This window comes from Phyllobates terribilis, unplaced genomic scaffold, assembly GCF_046119375.1.
Source record: "Phyllobates terribilis strain yellow unplaced genomic scaffold, ASM4611937v1 Scaffold_1__5_contigs__length_1240528914, whole genome shotgun sequence".
NCBI classification, from domain to species: Eukaryota; Metazoa; Chordata; class Amphibia; order Anura; family Dendrobatidae; genus Phyllobates; species Phyllobates terribilis.
Window position 1 is genome coordinate 790,856,883 of NW_027362761.1, and position 14,231 is coordinate 790,871,113.

Sequence of the window (14,231 nt, forward strand, 5' to 3'; positions counted from 1 at the left end):
ATGCAGAAAAAAATATATTCAGTTTGCAACCTGATGGAGGTCAGTATAGATGGACTAATACAACAAGTCCCACACACAGCTAGAAGCCCAATATTTTTTCAGAGGTAGATGCAGAAAAAAATATATTCAGTTTGCAACCTGATGGAGGTCTGTATAGATGGATTAATAGAACAAGTCCCACACACAGCTAGAAGCCCAATATTTTTTCAGAGGTAGATGCAGAAAAAAATATATTCAGTTTGCAACCTGATGGAGGTCAGTATAGATGGACTAATAGAATGATGCTATGCCCAAAAGATTTTACTTCACTAGGTGCAGTAAAAAAATTGGTATTCTATACACAGGTGGTATATCTTGCAACACAGATAGGCTACTCCACTGACTAACACACTCTGCAATAGGCCAAAAAGGATTAGCTTTGCTAGATTCAGCCAAATGCTGTGAAAAAAACTTGCACAGCACTGGCACAGACCTGCCTGGCAAAAACTGATAGGAACTGATGTAACCTAGTCCTGAAAAGGACTCCAATTACAATTAGTCTTTACTCCCACAATCTATCTATTTAAGAGCACAGACCTGCCTGATAAAAGTTGTAGGAAATGCTGTAACCTAGTCCTTAAAAGGACTGCAATCACAACTATTCCCTACTCCCAAGCTATCTGTAGATTTGTGCGAAAATTGGCTTGAAATTAACAAGGTATAGCGCACACAGCAACAGCGGTGCCGTCTAACACGCAGCTGCAGCAGTGAGAAAATGGTGGCGACGGGGAAAATGGCTTGGTCTTATAGGGCAAGGACATGTGACATACACTGCCAATGACACATGCCATTGCTTGTGTGAAAAAAAGCACTTCGCTCCGTGTGTGCGCTGCTGATAGGCTGACAGATTGCACCTCCCCACTGTAAATGCGGAAAAGAAAAAAAAAAAATGGAGATCTTCATTGTTCTTGCAGAGATCCATCCCCTGCCCCTCCCCCCACCCCGCTGTACACTCAAACTGCGTATTAACATTAATTTTCATCATTACTGAGAAAAAATCCAGTTATGATTTTGGTGCACAAACAGTTATCGAACATAACCTCGAACAGCCGAATTTTTCTCAAATTGTTCGTGTTCGCCGAACGGCTCGAACACCGCCCAAAACAGCTCGAATTTGAGATTGGCGAACAGTTCGAGTAGAACAACGCTCATCTCTAGTCGCAGTAGCTTAACAAGACGGTTTTAATGCCCCTTGCAAAAGTGGTGGAGGTCATAGTAGCTTAACAAGACGGTTTTAATGCCCCTTGGAAGAGACATGGAGGTCCTAGTAGCTTAACAAGATGGTTTAATGCCCCTCGGAAGAGACGTGGAGGTCCCAGTAGCTTAACAAGAAGGTTTGAATGCCTCTTGGAACAGATGTGGAGGTCACAGTAGCTTTAAAAAAACGGTTTTAATGCCCCTTGGAAAAGTGGTGGAGGTAGCAGTAGCTTAAAATAAAAAGACTGTTTTAATGCACCTTGGAAATTTGGTGGAGGTCGCAGTAGCTTAACAAGACGGTTTTAATGCTCCTTGGAAAGGTGGCAGTGGTCACAGTAGCTTAACAAGACGGTTTTATTGGCCCTCGGAAGAGACGTGAAGGTCCCGATAGCTTAACAATATGGTTTTAATGCCTCTTGGAAGAGACGTGGAGGTCACAGTAGCTAAACAAGACGGTTTTAATGCACCTTGGAAAGGTAGTGGGGGTCATAGCAGCTTAACAAGATGGTTTTAATGCCCCTTGGAAGAGACGTGGAGGTCCCAGTAGCTTAACAAGACGGTTTTAATGCCACTCGGAAGAGTCGTGGAGGTCCCAGTAGCTTAACAAGACAGTTTGAATGCCCCTTGGAAGAGACGTGGAGGTCACAGTAGCTTAACAAGACGGTTTTAATGTCCCTTGGAAAAGTGCTGGAGGTCGCAGTAGCTTAACAAGACTGTTTTAATGCCCCTGGGGAAATTGGTGCAGGTCACAGTAGCTTAACAAGACGGTTTTAATGCCCCTTGGAAAAGTTGTGGATGTCCCAGTAGCTTGACAAGAAGGTTTGAATGCCCCTCGGAAGAGACGTGGAGGTCCCAGTATCTTAACAAGTCGGTTTTAATGGTCCTTGGAAAAGTTTTGGAGGTAGCAGTAGCTTAACAAGACGGTTTTAATGCCCCTTGGAAGAGACGTGGAGGTCCCAGTAGCTTAACAAGACGGTTTTAATGCCACTCGGAAGAGTCATGGAGGTCCCAGTAGCTTAACAAGATGGTTTGAATGCCCCTTGGAAGAGACGTGGAGGTCACAGTAGCTTAACAAGACGGTTTTAATGTCCCTTGGAAAAGTGGTGGAGGTCACAGTAGCTTAACAAGACTGTTTTAATGCCCCTTGGGAAAGTGGTGCAGGTCACAGTAGCTTAACAAGACTGTTTTAATGCCCCTTGGAAAAGTTGTGGATGTCCCAGTAGCTTGACAAGAAGGTTTGAATGCCCCTCGGAAGAGACGTTGAGGTCCCAGTATCTTAACAAGTCGGTTTTAATGGCCCTTGGAAAAGTTTTGGAGGTCGCAGTAGCTTAACAAGACGGTTTTAATGTCCCTTGGAAAAGTGGTGGAGGTCACAGTAGCTTAACAAGACTGTTTTAATGCCCCTTGGGAAAGTGGTGCAGGTCACAGTAGCTTAACAAGACTGTTTTAATGCCCCTTGGAAAAGTTGTGGATGTCCCAGTAGTTTGACAAGAAGGTTTGAATGCCCCTCGGAAGAGACGTTGAGGTCCCAGTATCTTAACAAGTCGGTTTTAATGGCCCTTGGAAAAGTTTTGGAGGTCGCAGTAGCTTAACAAGACGGTTTTAATGCCCCTTGCAAAAGTGGTGGAAGTCATAGTAGCTTAACAAGTCGGTTTTAATGCCCCTTGGAAGAGACATGGAGGTCCCAGTAGCTTAACAAGAAGGTTTGAATGCCACTTGGAACAGATGTGGAGGTCACAGTATCTTTAAAAAGACGGTTTCAATGCCCCTTGGAAAAGTAGTGGAGGTAGCAGTAGCTTATAAAGACTGTTTTAATGCACCTTGGAAAAGTGATGGAGGTTGCAGTAGCTTAACAAGACGGTTTTAATGCCCCTTGACAAAGTGGTTGAGATCACAGTAGCTTAACAAGATGGTTTTAGTGGCCCTTGTAAGAGACGTGGAGGTCCCAGTAGCTTAACAAGACGATTTTAATGCCCTTGGAAGAGAAGTGGAGGTCACAGTAGCTTAACAAGACAGTTTTCATGCCCCCTGGAAATTTGGTGGAGGTCGCAGTAGCTTAACAAGACGGTTTTAATGCCCCTTGGAAAAGACGTGGAGGACCCAGTAGCTTATCAAGACGGTTTTAATGCCTCTCGGAAGAGACGTGGAGGTCCCAGTAGCTTAACAAGACGGGTTGAATGCCCCTTGGAAGAGATGTGTAGGTCACAGTAGCTTAACAAGACGGTATTAATGCCCCGTGGGAAAGTGATGGAGGTCGCAGTAGCTTAACAAGATGGTTTTAATGCCCCTTGGGAAAGTGGTGGAGGTCACAGTAGCTTAACAAGATGGTTTTAATGCCCCTTGGGAAAGTGGTGGAAGTCACAGTAGCTTAACAAGATGGTTTTAAAGGTCTTCGGAAGAGACGTGGAGGTCCCAATAGCTTAACAATACGGTTTTAATGCCCCTTGGAAGAGACGTGGAGGTCACAGTAGCTTATCAAGATGGTTTTAATGCCCCTTGGAAATTTGGTGGAGGTCGCAGTAGCTTAACAAGACGGTTTTAATGCTCCTTGGAAAGGTGGTGGTGGTCACAGTAGCTTAACAAAATGGTTTTAATGGCCCTCGGAAGAGACGTGAAGGTCCCAATAGCATAACAATACGGTTTTAATGCCCCTTGCAAAGGTAGTGGGGGTCACAGTAGCTTAACAAGACGGTTTGCGTGCCCCTTGGAAGAGACGTGGAGGTCACAGTAGCTTAACAAGATGGTTTTAAGGTCCCTTGGAAAAGTGGTGGAGGTAGCAGTAGCTTAACAAGACTGTTTTAATGCCCCTTGGGAAAGTGGTGCAGGTCACAGTAGCTTAACAAGACGGTTTTAATGCCTCTTGGAAAAGTTGTGGATGTCCCAGTAGCTTGACAAGAAGGTTTTAATGCCCCTCGGAAGAGACGTGGAGGTCCCAGTATCTTAACAAGTCGGTTTTAATTGCCCTTGGAAAAGTGGTGGAGGTTGCAGAAGCTTAACAAGACGGTTTTAATGCCCCTTGCAAAAGTGGTGGAGATCACAGTAGCTTAACAAGACGGTTTTAATGCCCCTTGGAAGAGATGTGGAGGTCCTAGTAGCTTAACAAGGTGGTTTAATGCCCCATGGAAATTAGGTGGAGGTCGCAGTAGCTTAACAAGACGGTTTTAATGCCCCTTGGAAAAGACGTGGAGGACCCAGTAGCTTATCAAGACGGTTTTAATGCCTCTCGGAAGAGACGTGGAGGTCCTAGTAGCTTAACAAGGTGGTTTAATGCCCCATGGAAATTAGGTGGAGGTCGCAGTAGCTTAACAAGACGGTTTTAATGCCCCTTGGAAAAGACGTGGAGGACCCAGTAGCTTATCAAGACGGTTTTAATGCCTCTCGGAAGAGACGTGGAGGTCCCAGTAGCTTAACAAGATGGGTTGAATGCCCCTTGGAAGAGATGTGTAGGTCACAGTAGGTTAACAAGACGGTTTTAATGCCCCGTGGGAAAGTGATGGAGGTCGCAGTAGCTTAACAAGATGGTTTTAGTGCCCCTTGGGAAAGTGGTGGAGGTCACAGTAGCTTAACAAGATGGTTTTAATGCCCCTTGGGAAAGTGGTGGAAGTCACAGTAGCTTAACAAGATGGTTTAAATGGTCTTCGGAAGAGACGTGGAGGTCCCAATAGCTTAACAATACGGTTTTAATGCCCCTTGGAAGAGACGTGGAGGTCACAGTAGCTTAACAAGATGGTTTTAATGCCCCTTGGAAATTTGGTGGAGGTCGCAGTAGCTTAACAAGATGGTTTTAATTCTCCTTGGAAAGGTGGTGGTGGTCACAGTAGCTTAACAAAACGGTTTTAATGGCCCTCGGAAGAGACGTGAAGGTCCCAATACCTTAACAATACGGTTTTAATGCCCCTTGGAAAGGTAGTGGGGGTCACAGAAGCTTAACAAGACGGTTTGCATGCCCCTTGGAAGAGACGTGGAGGTCACAGTAGCTTAACAAGATGGTTTTAAGGTCCCTTGGAAAAGTGGTGGAGGTAGCAGTAGCTTAACAAGACTGTTTTAATGCCCCTTGGGAAAGTGGTGCAGGTCACAGTAGCTTAACAAGACGGTTTTAATGCCTCTTGGAAAAGTTGTGGATGTCCCAGTAGCTTGACATTGACAAGAAGGTTTTAATGCCCCTCGGAAGAGACGTGGAGGTCCCAGTATCTTAACAAGTCGGTTTAAATTGCCCTTGGAAAAGTGGTGGAGGTCGCAGAAGCTTAACAAGACGGTTTTAATGCCCCTTGCAAAAGTGGTGCAGATCACAGTAGCTTAACAAGACGGTTTTAATGCCCCTTGGAAGAGACGTGGAGGTCCTAGTAGCTTAACAAGGTGGTTTAATGCCCCATGGAAATTAGGTGGAGGTCGCAGTAGCTTAACAAGACGGTTTTAATGCCCCTTGGAAAAGACGTGGAGGACCCAGTAGCTTATCAAGACGGTTTTAATGCCTCTCGGAAGAGACGTGGAGGTCCTAGTAGCTTAACAAGGTGGTTTAATGCCCCTCGGAAGTGACGTGGAGGTCCCAGTAGCTTAACAAGAAGGTTTGAATGCCCTTGGAACAGACGTGGAAGTCACAGTAGCTTTAAAAAAACGGTTTTAATACCCCTTGGAAAAGTGGTGGAGGTAGCAGTAGCTTAAATAGACTGTTTTAGTGCACCTTGGAAAAGTGATGGAGGTCGAAGTAGCTTAACAAGACGATTTTAATGCCCCTCGAAAAAGTAGTAGAGATCACAGTAGCTTAACAAGATAGTTTTAGTGGCCCTCGTAAGTGACGTGGAGGTCCCAGTAGCTTAACAAGACGGTTTTAATGCCCCTTGGAAGAGACGTGGAGGTCACAGTAGCTTAACAAGACAGTTTTCATGCCCCATGGAAATTTGGTGGAGGTCGCAGTAGCTTAACAAGATGGTTTTAATGCCCTTGGAAAAGACGTGGAGGTCCCAGTAGCTTATCAAGATGGTTTTAATGCCACTCGGAAGAAACGTGGAGGTCCCAGTAGCTTACCAAGACGGTTTGATTTCCCCTTGGAAGAGATGTGGAGGTCACAGTATCTTAACAAGACGGTTTTAATGCCCTTGGAAAAGTGATGGAGCTCGCAGTAGCTTAACAAGATGGTTTTAATGCCCCTTGGGAAAGTGGTGGAGGTCACAGAAGCTTAAAAAGACGGTTTTAATGCCCCTTGGAAAAGTGGTGGAGGTCGCAGTAGCTTAACAAGATGGTTTTAATGCCCCTTGGGAAAGTGGTGGAAGTCACAGTAGCTTAACAAGACGGTTTTAATGCCCCACGGAAGAGACGTGGAGGTCCCAGTAGCTTAACAAGATGGTTTTAATGCCCCTTGGAAAAGTGGTGGAGGTCACAGTAGCTTAACAAGACAGTTTTAATGCCCCTTGGAAAAGTGGTGGAGGTCACAGTAGCTTAACAAGATAGTTTTAATGCCCCTTACAAGAGCCATACAGTACAACATGTTAAAAACATTATTCCCAATATTGGGGAGTGGGTCTCCCATAGTCTTTGCTTATGCCTTCCAAGTAATAGCTGTGAAAAATTAGGATGGAGGAACTTGCAATGCCCCTTACAAGGACCATGCAGTACAGCATATTACAAACATTATTCCCATTATTGGGGAGTGGATATCCCATAGTCTTTGCTTATGCCTTCCAAGCAAAAGCTGCCAAAAATTAGGAGGAAATGCAATGCCCGTTCGAAGAGTCGTGGAGGTTAGAGTTAATTAAAAACAACATTTCATTGTCCCTTGGAAGATCTGTGGAGTTCAGAGTGGTTTAACAAGACGCTTTTAATGCCCCTGAGAAGAGAAGTGGAGGTCCCAGTAGCTTAAGAAGACAGTTTGAATGCCCCTTGGAAGAGACGTGGAGGTTACAGAAGCTTAAAAAGACGGTTTTAATGCCCCTTGGAATAGTGGTGGAGGTCCCAGTAGCTTAACAATACGGTTTTAATGACCCTTGGAAAAGTGGTGGAAGTCACAGTAGCTTAACAAGACGGTTTTAACTCCCCTTGGAAAAGTGGTGGAGGTCGCAGTAGCTTAACAAGATTGTTTTAATCACCTAGAAAAGGAGGTGGAGATCACAGTAGCTTAACAAGACGGTTTTAATGGCCCTCGGAAGAGACGTGGAGGTCCCAGTAGCTTAACAAGACGGTTTTAATACCTCTTGGAAGAGAGGTGGAGGTCACAAAAGCTTAACAAGACGGTTTTCATGCCCCTTGGAAAAGTGGTGGAGGTCGCAGTAGCTTAACAAGACAGTTTTAATGCCCCTTGGAAAGGTGGTGGAGGTCACAGTAGCTTAGCAAGACAGTTTTAATGCCCCTTGGAAGAGACGTGGAGGTCCCAGTAGCTTAAGAAGAAGGTTTTACTGCCACTCGGAAGAGACGTGGAGGTCCCAGGAGCTTAACAAGATGGTTTGAATGCCCCTTGGAAGAGAGGTGGAGGTTACAGTAGCTTAAAAAGATGGTTTTAATGCCCCTTGGAAAAGTGGTGGAGGTCGCAGTAGCTTAACAAGATGGTTTTAATGCCCCTTGGGAAAGTGGTGGAGGTCACAGTAGCTTAACAATATGGTTTTAATGCCCCTTGGAAAAGTGGTGGAGGTCACAGTAGCTTAACAAGATGGTTTTTATGCCCCTTGGAAAAGTGGTGGAGGTCCCAGAATCTTAATAAGACGGTTTTAATGTCCCTCGGAAGAGACGTGGAGGTCCCAGTAGCTTAACAAGATGGAATTAATGCCCCTTGGAAAAGTGGTGGAGGTCGCAGTAGCTTAAAAAGACAGTTTTAATGCCCCTTGGGAAAGTGGTGGAAGTCACAGTAGCTTAACAAGACGGTTTAAATGGACTTCGGAAGAGACGTGGAGGTCCCAATAGCTTAACAATACGGTTTTAATGCCCCTTGGAAGAGACGTGGAGGTCACAGTAGCTTAACAAGACGGTTTTAATGCCACTTGGAAATTTGGTGGAGGTCGCAGTAGCTTAACAAGACACTTTTAATGCTCCTTGGAAAGGTGGTGGTGGTCACAGTAGATTAATAAGACAGTTTTAATGGCCCTCGGAAGAGACGTGAAGGTCCCAATAACTTAACAATACGATTTTAATGTCTCTTAGAAGAGACGTGGAGGTCACAGTAGCTTAACAAGACGGTTTTAATGCCCCTTGGAAAGGTGTTGGGGGTCACTGTAGCTTAACAAGACGGTTTTAATGCCCCTTCGAAGAGACGTGGAGGTCCCAGTAGCTTAACAAGATGGAATTAATGCCCCTTGGAAAAGTGGTGGAGGTCGCAGTAGCTTAAGAAGACGGTTTTAATGCCCCTTGGAAAAGTGGTGGAGGTCACAGTAGCTTAACAAGATGTTTTTAATGCCCCTTGGAAAAGTGGTGGAGGTCCCAGAAGCTTAATAAGACGGTTTTAATGTCCCTCGGAAGAGACGTGGAGGTCCCAGTAGCTTAACAAGATGGATTTAATGACCCCTTGGAAAAGTGGTGGAGGTCGCAGTAGCTTAACAAGACGGTTTTAATGCCCCTTGGAAAAGTAGTGGAGGTCACAGTAGCTTAGCAAGATGGTTTTAATGCCCCTTACAAGAGCCATAAAGTAGAGCATCTTAAAACCATTATTCCCATTATTGGGGAGTATGTCTCCCATAGTCTTCGCTAATGCCTTCCAAGCTAAAGCTGCCAAAAATTAGGAGGAAATGAAATGCCCTTTCGAAGAGTCGTGGATGTTAGAGTTAATTAAAAACAACATTTAAATGCCCCTTGGAACAGCTGTGGAGTTAAGAGTGGTTTACAAAGACGCTTTTAATGCCCCTCAGAAGAGACTTGGTGGTCCCAGCAGCTTAAGAAGATAGTTTGAATGCCCCTTGGAAGAGACGTGGAGATCACAGTAGCTTAACAAGACGGTTTAAATGGCCTTCGGAAGAGACGTGGAGGTCCCAATAGCTTAACAATACGGTTTTAATGCCCCTTGGAAAAGACGTGGAGGTCACAGTAGCTTAACAAGACGGTTTTAATGCCACTTGGAAATTTGGTGGAGGTCGCAGTAGCCTAACAAGACGCTTTTAATGCTCCTTGGAAAGGTGGTGGTGGTCACAGTAGCTTAATAAGACAGTTTTAATGGACCTCGGAAGAGACGTGAAGGTCCCAATAACTTAACAATACGATTTTAATGTCTCTTAGAAGAGACGTGGAGGTCCCAGTAGCTTAACAAGACGGTTTTAATGCCACTCGGAAGAGACGTGGAGGTCCCAGTAGCTTAAAAAGACGGTTTGAATGCCTCTTGGAAGAGACGTGGAGGTCACAGTAGCTTAACAAGACGGTTTTAATGTCCCTTGGAAAAGTGGTGGAGGTCGCAGTAGCTTAACAAGACTGTTTTAATGCCCCTTGGGAAAGTGGTGCAGGTCACAGTAGCTTAACAAGACGGTTTTAATGCCCCTTGGAAAAGTTTTGGATGTCCCAGTAGCTTGACAAGAAGGTTTTAATGCCCCTCGGAAGAGACGTGGAGGTCCCAGTATTTTAACAAGTTGGTTTTAATGGCCCTTGGAAAAGTGGTGGAGGTCGCAGTAGCTTAACAAGGCGGTTTCAATGCCCCTTGCAAAAGTGGTGGAGGTCCTAGTAGCTTAACAAGATGGTTTAATGCCTCTCGGAAGTGACATGGAGGTCCCAGTAGCTTAACAAGAAGGTTTGAATGCCCCTTGGAACAGACGTGGAGGTCACAGTAGCTTTAAAAAAACGGTTTTAGTGCCCCTTGGAAAAGTGGTGGAGGTCGCAGTGGCTTAACAAGACGGTTTTAATGCTCCTTGGAAAGGTGGTGGTGGTCACAGTAGCTTAACAAGACAGTTTTAATGGCCCTCGGAAGAGACGTGAAGGTCCCAATAACTTAACAATATGGTTTTAATGCCTCTTGGAAGAGACGTGGAGGTCACAGTAGCTTAACAAAACGGTTTTAATGCCCCTTGGAAAGGTGGTGGGGGTCACAGTAGCTTAACAAGACGGTTTTAATGCCCCTTGGAAGAGACGTCGAGGTCCCAGTAGCTTAAGAAGACGGTTTTAATGCCACTCGGAAGAGACGTGGAGGTCCCAGTAGCTTAACAAGACGGTTTGAATGCCCCTTGGAAGAGACGTGGAGGTCACATTAGCTTAACAAGACGGTTTTAATGTCACTTGGAAAAGTGGTGGAGGTCGCAGTAGCTTAACAAGACTGTTTTAATGCCCCTTGGGAAAGTGGTGCAGGTCACAGTAGCTTAACAAGACAGTTTTAATGCCCCTTGGAAAAGTTGTGGATGTCCCAGTTGCTTGACAAGAAGGTTTTAATGCCCCTCGGAAGAGACGTGGAGGTCCCAGTATCTTAACAAGTTGGTTTTAATGGCCCTTGGAAAAGTGGTGGAGGTCGCAGTAGCTTAACAAGGCGGTTTCAATGCCCCTTGCAAAAGTGGTGGAGGTCCTAGTAGCTTAACAAGATGGTTTAATGCCTCTCGGAAGTGACGTGGAGGTCCCAGTAGCTTAACAAGAAGGTTTGAATGCCCCTTGGAACAGACGTGGAGGTCACAGTAGCTTTAAAAAAACGGTTTTAGTGCCCCTTGGAAAAGTGGTGGAGGTCGCAGTGGCTTAACAAGACGGTTTTAATGCTCCTTGGAAAGGTGGTGGTGGTCACAGTAGCTTAACAAGACAGTTTTAATGGCCCTCGGAAGAGACGTGAAGGTCCCAATAACTTAACAATATGGTTTTAATGCCTCTTGGAAGAGACGTGGAGGTCACAGTAGCTTAACAAAACGGTTTTAATGCCCCTTGGAAAGGTGGTGGGGGTCACAGTAGCTTAACAAGACGGTTTTAATGCCCCTTGGAAGAGACGTCGAGGTCCCAGTAGCTTAAGAAGACGGTTTTAATGCCACTCGGAAGAGACGTGGAGGTCCCAGTAGCTTAACAAGACGGTTTGAATGCCCCTTGGAAGAGACGTGGAGGTCACATTAGCTTAACAAGACGGTTTTAATGTCCCTTGGAAAAGTGGTGGAGGTCGCAGTAGCTTAACAAGACTGTTTTAATGCCCCTTGGGAAAGTGGTGCAGGTCACAGTAGCTTAACAAGACAGTTTTAATGCCCCTTGGAAAAGTTGTGGATGTCCCAGTTGCTTGACAAGAAGGTTTTAATGCCCCTCGGAAGAGACGTGGAGGTCCCAGTATCTTAACAAGTCGGTTTTAATGGCCCTTGGAAAAGTGGTGGAGGTCGCAGTAGCTTAACAAGACGATTTTAATGCCCCTTGCAAAAGTGGTGGAGGTCATAGTAGCTTAACCAGACAGTTTTAATGCCCCTTAGAAAAGACGTGGAGGTCCTAGTAGCTTAACAAGATGGTTTAATGCCCCTCGGAAGTGACATGGAGGTCCCAGTAGCTTAACAAGAAGGTTTGAATGCCCCTTGGAACAGACGTGGAGGTCACAGTAGCTTTAAAAAAATGGTTTTAATGCCCCTTGGAAAAGTGGTGGAGGTAGCAGTAGCTTAACAAGACTGTTTTAATGCACCTTGGAAAAGTGATGGAGGTCACAGTAGCTTAACAAGACGGTTTTAATGCCCCTTGAAAAAGTGGTAGAGATCACAGTAGCTTAACAAGATGGTTTTAGTGGCCCTCGTAAGTGATGTGGAGGTCCCAGTAGCTTAACAAGACGGTTTTAATGCCCCTTGGAAGAGACATGGAGGTCACAGTAGCTTAACGAGACAGTTCTCATGCCCCATGGAAATTTGGTGGTGTTCGCAATAGTTTAACAAGACGGTTTTAATGCCCCTTGGAAAAGTGGTGGAGGTCACAGTAGCTTAACAAGATGGTTTTAATGCCCCTGGGAAAAGTGGTGGAGGTCACAGTAGCTTAACAAGACGGTTTTAATGCCCCTTGGAGTAGTGGTGGAGGTCACAGTAGCTTAACAAGACTGTCTTAATACCCCTTGAAAGAGACGTGGTGGTCCCAGTAGCTTAACAAGACGGTTTTAATGTCCCTTGGAAAAGTGGTGGAGGTCACAGTAGCTTAACAAGACGGTTTTAATGGCCCTCAGAAGAGACGTGGAGGTCCCAATAGCATACCAAGACGGTTTTAATGCCCCTTGGAAGAGACGTGGAGGTCACAGTAGCTTAGCAAGACGGTTTTAATGCCCCTTGGAAATTTGTTGGAGGTCGCAGTAGCTTAACAATACGTTTTTAATGCCCCTTGGAAAGGTGGTGGAGGTCACAGTAGCTTAAAAAAGACGTTTTAAATGCCCCTTGGAAGAGACGTGGAGGTCCCAGTAGCTTAACAAGACTGTTTTAATGCCCCTTCCGAAAGTGGTGCAGGTCACAGTAGCTTAACAAGACAGTTTTAATGCCACTATGAAAAGTGGTGGAGGTCGCAGTAGCTTAACAAGATGGTTTTATTGCCCCTTACAAAAGCCATACAGTACAGCATCTTAAAAACATTATTCCCATTATTGGGGAGTGGGTCTTCCATAGTCTTTGCTTTTGCCTTCCAAGCAAAAGCTGCCAAAAATTAGGACGGAGGAACTTGCAATGCCTGTTACAAGAGCCATACAGTACAGCATATTACAAACATTATTCCCATTATTGGGGAGTGAGTCTCCCATAGTCTTTGCTTATGCCTTCCAATCAAAGCTGCCAAAAATTAGGAGGAAATGCAATGCCCGTTCAAAGAGTCATGGAGGTTAAAGTTAATTAAAAACAACATTTCAATGCCCCTTGGAAGAGCTGTGGAGTTCAGAGTGGTTTAACAAGATGCTTTTAATTCCCCTCAGAAGAGACATGGAGGTCCCAGTAGCCTAAGAAGACAGTTTGAATGCCCCTTGGAAGAGATGTGGAGGTAACTGTAGCTTAACAAGACAGTTATAATGCTCCTGGGAAAAGTGAAGGAGGTCTCAGTAGCTTAATAAGACGGTTTTAATGCCCATGGGAAAAGTGGTGGAGGTCACAGTAGCTTAACAAGACGGTTTTAATGCCCCTTGGAAAAGTGGTGGAGGTCGCAGTAACTTAACAAGACTGTTTTAATGACCCTTGGAAAAGTGGTGGAGGACACAGTAGCTTAACAAGATGGTTTTAATGCCCCTTGGAAAAGTGGTGGAGGTCACAGTAGCTTAACAAGACTGTCTTAATGCCCCTTGGAAGAGACGTTGTGGTCCCAGTAGCTTAACAAGATGGTTTTTATGCCCCTTGGAAAAGTGGTGGAGGTCACAGTAGCTTAACAAAACGATTTTAATGCCCCTTGGAAAAGTGGTGGAGGTCACAGTAGCTTAACAAGACAGTTTTAATGCCCCTCGGAAGAGACGTGGAGGTCCCAGTAGCTTGACAATACGGTTTTAATGCCCCTTGGTAGAGACGTGGAGGTCACAGTATGTTAATAAGACATTTTTAATGCCCCTTGGAAAAGTGGTGGAGGTCGCAGTAGCTTAACAAGACCGTTTTAATGCCCCTTGGAAAAGTGGTGGAGGTCACAGTAGCTTGGCAAGATGGTTTTAATGCCCCTTGGAAAAGTGGTGGAGGTCACAGTAGCTTAACAAGATGGTTTTAATGCCCCTTGAAGTAGTGTTGGAGGTCACAATAGCTTAACAAGACTGTCTTAATGTTCCTCGGAAGAAACGTGGTGGTCCCAGTAGCTTAAAAAGATGGTTTTAATGCCCCTTGGAAAAGTGGTGGAGGTCACAGTGTGTAACGGGTCTGGGAGGCGGAACCTCTGGGCTACTATACAAGGGAGCGGTCCTTGTAAGGGAGCGGGTGTCGACCAGGCAGGCAGTCACAGCAGGTGACCGGGACAGTCTCTGGGTGTACGGGCAGGAGGTCACGGCAAGTGATCAGGGCAGTCTCTGGAAGAACGGGCTGGAGGTCACGGCAAGTGACCGGGGCAGTCTCTGGAAGAACGGGCTGGAGGTCACGGCAAGTGACCGGGGCAGTCTCTAGGTAAAGGGTAGGTACGACCTGTGATGGCTGAACCTCCAGGTAGGCTAGCAAGGCAGA